This window comes from Oncorhynchus keta, chromosome 35 (genome assembly GCF_023373465.1).
Source record: "Oncorhynchus keta strain PuntledgeMale-10-30-2019 chromosome 35, Oket_V2, whole genome shotgun sequence".
NCBI classification, from domain to species: Eukaryota; Metazoa; Chordata; class Actinopteri; order Salmoniformes; family Salmonidae; genus Oncorhynchus; species Oncorhynchus keta.
Genome location: NC_068455.1, coordinates 33,341,703 through 33,351,341, shown reverse-complemented (window position 1 = coordinate 33,351,341; position 9,639 = coordinate 33,341,703).

Genomic DNA, 9,639 nt, shown 5'->3' with positions numbered 1-9,639 from the left:
GACAACCCACGGGATGGCAGAGCCCCGGGGCCAGGACTGTGCAGCCCAGCAGCTAGCGATTGCCTAAATAGGTACGGTGCATTCAATAAGTATTCAGACCCCTTGACCTTTTCCACATTTTGTCAGGTTACAGCCTTATTCTAAAATTGATTCAATTGTTTTTCCCCTCTCATCAATCTACACACAATACCTGATAATGGCAAAGCAAAACAGGTTTTTAGAAATGTTGCAAATATATTATAAATAAAAAACGTAAATATCACATTTACATAAGTATTCAGACCCTTTACTCTGTATTTTGTTGAAGCACCTTTGGCAGAGATTACAGCCTCGAGTCTTCTTGGGTATGACACTTTTTACATTTTATTTAACCTTTATTTAACCAGGTAGGCAAGTTGAGAACAAGTTCTCATTTACAACTGCGACCTGGTCCTTCTGTAGCTCAGTTGGTAGAGCATGGCGCTTGTAACGCCAGGGTAGTGGGTTCGATCCCCGGGACCACCCATACGTAGAATGTATGCACACATGACTGTAAGTCGCTTTGGATAAAAGCGTCTGCTAAATGGCATATATTATTATTATTATTATTATAAAGCAAAGCAGTTCGACACATACAACAACACAGAGTTACACATGAAGTAAAACAAACATACAGTCAATAATACAGTAGAAAAACAAGTCTATATACAATGTGAGCATGTGAGGTGAGATAAGGGATGTAAAGGCAAAAAAAGGCCATGGTGGCAAAGTAAATACAATATAGCAAGTAAAACACTGGAATGGTTGATTTGCAGTGGAAGAGTGTGCAAAGTAGAGATAGAAATAATGGGGTGCAAAGGAACAAAATAAATAAATAAATACAGTAGGGAAAAAGGTAGTTATTTGGGCTCAATTATAGATGGGCTATGTACAGGTGCAGTAATATGTGAGCTGCTCTGACAGCTGGTGCTTAAAGCTAGTGAGGGAGATAAGTGGTTCCAGTTTCAGAGATTTTTGTAGTTTGTTCCAGACATTGGCAGCAGAGAACTGTAAGGACAGGCGGCCAAATGAAGAATTGGTTTTGGGGGTGACCAGTGAGATATACCTGCTGGAGCGCGTGCTACAGGTGGGTGCTACTATGGTGACCAGTGAGCTGAGATAAGGGGGGACTTTACCTAGCAGGGTCTTGTAGATGACCTGGAGCCAGTGGGTTTGGCGACGAGTATGAAGCGAGGGCCAGCCAACGAGAGCGTACAGGTCGCAGTGGTGGGTAGTATATGGGGCTTTGGTGACAAAACGGATGGCACTGTGATAGACTGCATACAATTTGTTGAGTAGAGTGTTTGAGGCTATTTTATAAATTACATCGCCGAAGTTTAGGATTGGTAGGATAGTCAGTTTTACGAGGGTATGTTTGGCAGCATGAGTGAAGGATGCTTTGTTGCGAAATAGGAAGCTGATTCTAGATTTAATTTTGGATTGTAGATGCTTAATGTGAGTCTTGAAGGAGAGTTTAACAGTTTAACCAGACACCAGGTATTTGTAGTTGTCCACGTATTCTAAGTCAGAACCATCCAGAGTAGTGATGCTGGACGGGCGGGCAGTTGTGGGCAGTGATCGGTTGAAGAGCATGCATTTAGTTTTACTTGCATTTAAGAGCAGTTGGAGGCCACGGAATGAGAGTTGTATGGCATTGTAACTCATCTGGAGGTTAGTTAACACAGTGTCCAAAGAATTGCCAGAAGTATACAGAATGGTGTCGTCTGCGTAGAGGTAGATCAGAGTATCACCAGCAGCAAGAGCGACATCATTGATGTATACAGAGAAGAGAGTCGGCCCGAGAATTGAACACTGTGGCACCCCCATAGAGACTGCCAGAGGTCCGGACAACAGGCCCTCCGATTGACACACTGAACTCTATCAGAGAAGTAATTGGTGAACCAGGCGAGGCAATCATTTGAGAAACCAAGGCTGTTGAGTCTGTCAATGAGAATGTGGTGATTGACAGAGTCGAAAGCCTTGGCCAGGTCGATGAATACGGCTGCACAGTAATGACTCTTATCGATGGTGGTTATGATATCGTTTAGGACCTTGAGCGTGGCTGAGGTGCACCCATGACCAGCTCTGAAACCAGATTGCATAGCGGAGAAGGTACGGTGGGATTCTAAATGGTCGGTAATCTGTTTGTTAACTTGGCTTTCGAAGACCTTAGAAAGGCAGGGTAGGGTAGATATAGGTCTGTAGCAGTTTGGGTCTAGAGTGTCTCTCCCTTTGAAGAGGGGGATGACTGCGGCAGCTTTCCAATCTTTGGGAATCTCAGATGATATGAAAAAGAGGTTGAACAGGCTAGTGATAGGGGTTGCAACAATTTCGGCAGATAATTTTAGAATGAGAGGGTCCAGATTGTCTAGCCCGGGCTGATATGTAGGGGTCCAGATTTTGCAGTTCTTTCATAACATCAGCTATCTGGATTTGGGTGAAGGAGAAATGGGGAGGCTTGGGTGAGTTGCTGTGGGGAGTGCAGGGCTGTTGACCGGGGTAGGGGTAGCCAGGTGGAAAGCATGGCCAGCCGTGGAAAAATGCCTTACAAAAATGGACAGGACCCATGGCTAGGGTCCCCAGTCGGAGGTCGGCGGCATGGGTCGCCGCTCATAAGAGGCCACGGGGGCGGTTGAAGAGGCGGACAAAAACTGTGGTGAATTGGGGTCCACGTCCCGCGCCAGAGCCACCACCACGGGCAGACGCCCACCCAGACCATCCCCTATAGGTTCAGGTTGTGCGGCCGGAGTCCGCACCTTTGGGGGGGGGGTACTGTCACGTTCTGACCTTAATTTCCTTTGTTTTGTCTTTATTTAGTATGGTCAGGGCGTGAGTTGGGGTGGGCAGTCTATGTTTGTTTTTCTATGTTTGGTTTCTGTTTCGGCCTAGTATGGTTCTCAATCAGAGGCAGGTGTTGTTAGTTGTCTCTGATTGAGAATCATACTTAGGTAGCCTGGGTTTCACTTTTGGTTTGTGGGTGTTTGTTTCCGTTTGAGAGTTTGTCGCCATACGGTACTGTTTCGGTTTCTGTTATTCACATCATCGTTTATTGTTTTTTTAGAGTGTTCATTTTGTCTTTATTAAAATATCGTCATGAACACTTACCACGCTGCGTCTTGGTCCGATCCTTACTCCTCTTCAGACGACGAGGAGATCTGCCGTTACACAAGTTAGGGGTAGTATACAGAAGATAGCCCTATTTGGTAAAAGATCAAGTCCATATTATGGCAAGAACAGCTCAAATAAGCAAAGAGAAATGACAGTCCATCAGTAGATTAAGGCATGAAGGTCAGTCAATCTGGAAAAGTTCAAGAACTTTGAAAGTTTGTTCTAGCGCAGTCGCAAAAACCATCAAGCGCTATGATTAAACTGGCTCTCATGAGGACAGCAGGAAAGGCCCAGAGTTACCTCTGCAGCAAAGGATACATTTAACTGCACCTCAGATTGCAGCCCAAATAAATGCTTCACAGGGTTCAAGTAACAGACACATCTCAACATCAACTGTTCAGCGGAGACTGTGTGAATCAGGCCTTCATGGTGGAATTGCTGCAAAAAAAACACTACTAAAGGACACCAATAATAAGAAGAGACTCGCTTGGGCCAAGAAACATGAGCAATGGACATACATTACGATGGGTGGAAATCTGTCCTTTGGTCTGATGAGTCCAAATGTGAGATTTTTGGTTTCAACCGCCGTGTCTTCGTGAGATGCAGAGTAGGTGAACCGATGATACCTACATGTGTGGTTCCCACCGTGAAGCATGGAGGAGGATCTCCATGCTTCACGGATCTGAGGATCTGGTGACCAATGCCAAATCTTTTCAGTCTCCTGATGGGGAAAAGGTTTTGTCATGCCCTCTTCACGACTTGGTCTTGGTTTGTTTGAATCATGATAGTTTGTTGGTGATGTGGACTCCAAGGAACTTGATTGCTTATAAGCATCCGGATTAATGTCCCGCTCCTTGAAAACGGCAGCCCTAGTTGTTAGCTTGGTGCGGATGTAGCCTGTAATCCATGGTTTCTGGTTGGAATTTGTAAATTACCATTCAAAAGTTTGGGGTCACTTGGAAATGTCCTAGTCTTCGAAAGAAAAGCAACTTTGTTGTCCTTTAAAATAACATCAAATTGATCAGAAATACAGTGTAGACATTGTTAATGTTGTAAATGACTATTGTAGCTGGAAACGGTTGATTTTTAATGGAATATCTACATAGGTGTACAGAGGCCCATTATCAGCAACCATCACTCCTGTGTTCCAATGACACGTTGTGTAAGCTAATCCAAGTTTATAATTTTAAAAGGCTAATTGATCATTAGAAAACCCTTTTGCAATTATGTTAGCACAGCTGAAAACTGTTGTTCTGATTTGAAGAAGCAATAAAACTGGTCTTTAGACTAGTTGAGAACCTGGAGCATCAGCATTTGTGGGTTCGATTACAGGTTCAAAATGGCCAGAAACAAAGAGGTTTCTTCTGAAACTCGTCAGTATATCCTTGTTCTGAGAAATGAAGGCTATTCCCTGCGAGAAATTGCCAAGAAACTGAAGATCTCATGTGCCATGCTGGTAGAAATTGGGTAAAATGGATTTAAGTTCATTCAGGCCTATTCTAGGTAATGTAGTAAACTATAGCCTAATCATAGGCCTAAGTTTCCTTCTCAAGATAACTACCCCGTGCTTCTCCTCCCATGCACAGGCTATAGCCGACTCTATTTAACCTCTACGGGATCAGTGTCCCCCCCACGGACAGCTGAGCTAACGTGCACTAATGTTATTAGCATGAGGTTGTAAGTAACAACAACATTTCCCAGGACATAGACATATCCGATATGGGCAGAAAGCTTAAATTCTTGTTAATCTAACTGCACTGTCCAATTTACAGTAGCTATTACAGTGAAATAATACCATGCTATTGTTTGAGGAGAGTGCACAGTTATGAACTTAAGTGTATTAATAAACCAATTAGCCACATTTGGGCAGACTTGATACAACATTTTGAACAGAAATACAATGGTACATTGGAGCAGTCTAAAACTTTGCACATTCACTGCTACCATTTAGTGGGCAAAATCTAAATTGCACCTAAACTGGAATAATACATTGTGGGCTTTCTATTGCATTTCAAAGATGATGGAACAAAAATAAATTTAAAAACCTTGTTTGTTTCTTTGTCTTATCTATTACCCGATCTAATGTGTTATTCTCCTACATTAACTTCACATTTTCACAGACTTCAAAGTGTTTCCTTTCAAATGGTATCACGAAGTGGTATCACTTTGCTTCAGGTCCTGAGCTACAGGCAGTTAGATTTATGTATGTCATTTTAGGCAAAAATGGAAAAAAGGGTCCAATCCTTTTAAGGTTGCAGTGACACATCCATAACCTGAGCAGAAACCAGATTGCATACCAGAGAGAATACTATAGACATCAAGAAAGCCAAGTCAGTTGATTATTGACATGTTTTTCCAACACTTTTGATAAACAGGGCAAAATAGAAATTGGCCTATAACAGTTAGGATCTTCCCTTTTAAATATACAACGCGTGTGGCTGCCTTCCAAGCAATAGGAACCTACTCAGAGAGGAGAAACAGGTTAAAAAGTTCAGAGACAGGCTTGGCGATGATAGGGGGAGCAACCTTAAAGAAGAAAGGGTCTAAACCATCTGACCCAGATGTTTTTTTTATGGTCAAGTTTAAGGAGCTCTTTTAGCACCTCAGACTCAGTGACCGCCTGCAGGTAGAAACTTTGTAGCGGAGCAGGGGAAAAAGAGGGAGGAGCATCAGGGCTAGTCGCAATAGAAGGGGGATGGGCGATGAGGAAATGTTGGGCGTAACTATGCCTGTGTAAAATGTAATTATGTTTCACTGTGTAAATAGTTCTCATGGGCACACAAATCATGTATCGAATACTTCTAACAAAAGGTCAACTATAGGCCTGCTGTCATTAAGGTATTGTTGTTGGATGGATTGGAAGTGCGTTGCTGTCTAGCTGTAGGCTAGTTGTCTAGTTATGTTGTCGACCATCATCAGGCGATCTAGGAAAGAAAACAAATATATATGGAAAATATTAAGCTAAATAAATGGTCTACTTCTTTTGACCATGGATGGCATGGAGAACACCAATACCTGCAAGCACCTGAAACAAAAAGCATTTAGGGGAGCTAGCGTATCATTCAGGGGAGCTGAGCCCCTCCCCTGACTCCCGTAATTCGCAACATGGTCCCTAACCCCTAGCCTAGCGTTAGCCACCTAGCTTGGAATTTGTAACATATCACATGCTTTGCAAATTCCTAACATATTGTACATTTAGCAAATTCTGAACATATTGTACGTTTTGCAAATTTGTAACTTCTTACGAATTGTAATTTGAAACATATATGAATTGGATCATGGACATCCACAAATTAATACATACCATACAAAACATAACATATCATACTAAATGGAGTATCTCTGATATACGTACAGAGTAATATGAAATGCTCTGAGACCAGGTTGGTATAAGACAAGTCAACATTTCAGACACATCTATCTTCTCAGCTTAAATTTTCACTCCAGTCTCCTTTTCCCCTCCTGTATCACCTGATTTACTTAAAAAAAGATACATCTCAATAGGTGGTCCAGGTATCCTCATGACTTGGGGGGTGGGCCTTTCCCCCTTTGTTCTCTATTGCTCCTCTATAGTTCCTGCAAGCAAGGGGGGTTCAACTGCTTGAATGGCCTTCTCCATGAACTTTGCACTTGTTAACATACAGTGCATTCGGAAAGTATTCAGACCCCATGACTTTTTCCACATTTTGTTAAGTTACAGCCTTATTCTAAAATTGATTCAATTGTCCACAATCACAAAGTTAAAAAAAATCAAAACGTTTGCTTCTTTAGAAATGTAGAAAAAAAACATATAATATAATATCACATTTACATGAGTATTCAGACCCTTTACTCAGTACTTAGTTGATGCGCCTTTGGCCGCGACTACAGCCTCAAGTCTTGACAAGCTATCAAGATGCCTTGATAAGCTCCTTTCCTGAGGACGGCTCACCTCTCACAGTTCTGGGCGACTTTAACCTCCCCACGTCTACCTTTGACTCATTCCTCTCTGCCTCCTTCTTTCCACTCCTCTCCTCTTTTGACCTCACCCTCTCACCTTCCCCCCCTACTCACAAGGCAGGCAATACGCTCAACCTCATCTTTACTAGATGCTGTTCTTCCACTAACCTCATTGCAACTCCTCCAAGTCTCCGACCACTACCTTGTATCCTTTTCCCTCTCGCTCTCATCCAACACTTCCCACACTGCCCCTACTGGATGGTATCGCGCCGTCCCAACCTTCGCTCTCTCTCCCCCGCTACTCTCTCCTCTTCCATCCTATCATCTCTTCCCTCTGCTCAAACCTTCTCCAACCTATCTCCTGATTCTGCCTCCTCAACCCTCCTCTCCTCCCTTTCTGCATCCTTTGACTCTCTATGTCCCCTATCTTCCAGGCCGGCTCGGTCCTCCCTCCCGCTCCGTGGCTCGACGACTCATTGCGAGCTCACAGAACAGGGCTCCGGGCAGCCGAGCGGAAATGGAGGAAAACTCGCCTCCCTGCGGACCTGGCATCCTTTCACTCCCTCCTCTCTACATTTTCCTCCTCTGTCTCTGCTGCTAAAGCCACTTTCTACCACTCTAAATTCCAAGCATCTGCCTCTAACCCTAGGAAGCTCTTTGCCACCTTCTCCTCCCTCCTGAATCCTCCTCCCCTCCCCCTCCTCCCTCTCTGCAGATGACTTCGTCAACCATTTTGAAAAGAAGGTCGACGACATCCGATCCTCGTTTGCTAAGTCAAACGACACCGCTGGTTCTGCTCACACTGCCCTACCCTGTGCTCTGACCTCTTTCTCCCCTCTCTCCCAGATGAAATCTCGTTGTGACGGCCGGCCGCCCAACAACCTGCCCGCTCGACCCTATCCCCTCCTCTCTTCTCCAGACCATTTCCGGAGACCTTCTCCCTTACCTCACCTCGCTCATCAACTCATCCCTGACCGCTGGCTACGTCCCTTCCGTCTTCAAGAGAGCGAGAGTTGCACCCCTTCTGAAAAAAACCTACACTGATCCCTCCAATGTCAACAACTACAGACCAGTATCCCTTCTTTCTTTTCTCTCTAAAACTCTTGAACGTGCCGTCCTTGGCCAGCTCTCCCGCTATCTCTCTCAGAATGACCTTCTTGATCCAAATCAGTCAGGTTTCAAGACTAGTCATTCAACTGAGACTGCTCTTCTCTGTATCACGGAGGCGCTCCGCACTGCTAAAGCTAACTCTCTCTCTCTGCTCTCATCCTTCTAGACCTATCGGCTGCCTTCGATACTGTGAACCATCAGATCCTCCTCTCCACCCTCTCCGAGTTGGGCATCTCCGGCGCGGCCCACGCTTGGATTGCGTCCTACCTGACAGGTCGCTCCTACCAGGTGGCGTGGCGAGAATCTGTCTCCTCACCACGCGCTCTCACCACTGGTGTCCCCCAGGGCTCTGTTCTAGGCCCTCTCCTATTCTCGCTATACACCAAGTCACTTGGCTCTGTCATAACCTCACATGGTCTCTCCTATCATTGCTATGCAGACGACACACAATTAATCTTCTCCTTTCCCCTTCTGATGACCAGGTGGCGAATCGCATCTCTGCATGTCTGGCAGACATATCAGTGTGGATGACGGATCACCACCTCAAGCTGAACCTCGGCAAGACGGAGCTGCTCTTCCTTCCGGGGAAGGACTGCCCGTTCCATGATCTCGCCATCACGGTTGACAACGCCATTGTGTCCTCCTCCCAGAGCGCTAAGAACCTTGGCGTGATCCTGGACAACACCCTGTCGTTCTCAACTAACATCAAGGCGGTGGCCCGTTCCTGTAGGTTCATGCTCTACAACATCCTCAGAGTACGACCCTGCCTCACACAGGAAGCGGCGCAGGTCCTAATCCAGGCACTTGTCATCTCCCGTCTGGATTACTGCAACTCGCTGTTGGCTGGGCTCCCTGCCTGTGCCATTAAACCCCTACAACTCATCCAGAACGCCGCAGCCCGTCTGGTGTTCAACCTTCCCAAGTTCTCTCACGTCACCCCGCTCCTCCGCTCTCTCCACTGGCTTCCAGTTGAAGCTCGCATCCGCTACAAGACCATGGTGCTTGCCTACGGAGCTGTGAGGGGAACGGCACCTCAGTACCTCCAGGCTCTGATCAGGCCCTACACCCAAACAAGGGCACTGCGTTCATCCACCTCTGGCCTGCTCGCCTCCCTACCACTGAGGAAGTACAGTTCCCGCTCAGCCCAGTCAAAACTGTTCGCTGCTCTGGCTCCCCAATGGTGGAACAAACTCCCTCACGACGCCAGGACAGCAGAATCAATCACCACCTTCCGGAGACACCTGAAACCCCACCTCTTTAAGGAATACCTAGGATAGGTAAAGTGGCTGTTCCACTGATGTCATAAGGTGAATGCACCAATTTGTAAGTCGCTCTGGATAAGAGCGTCTGCTAAATGACTTAAATGTAATGTAAATGTTGACACACCTGTATTTGGGAAATTCTTCCATTCTTCTCTGCAGATCCTCTCGTGCTCTGTCAGGTTGGATGTGGAGCATTGCTGCA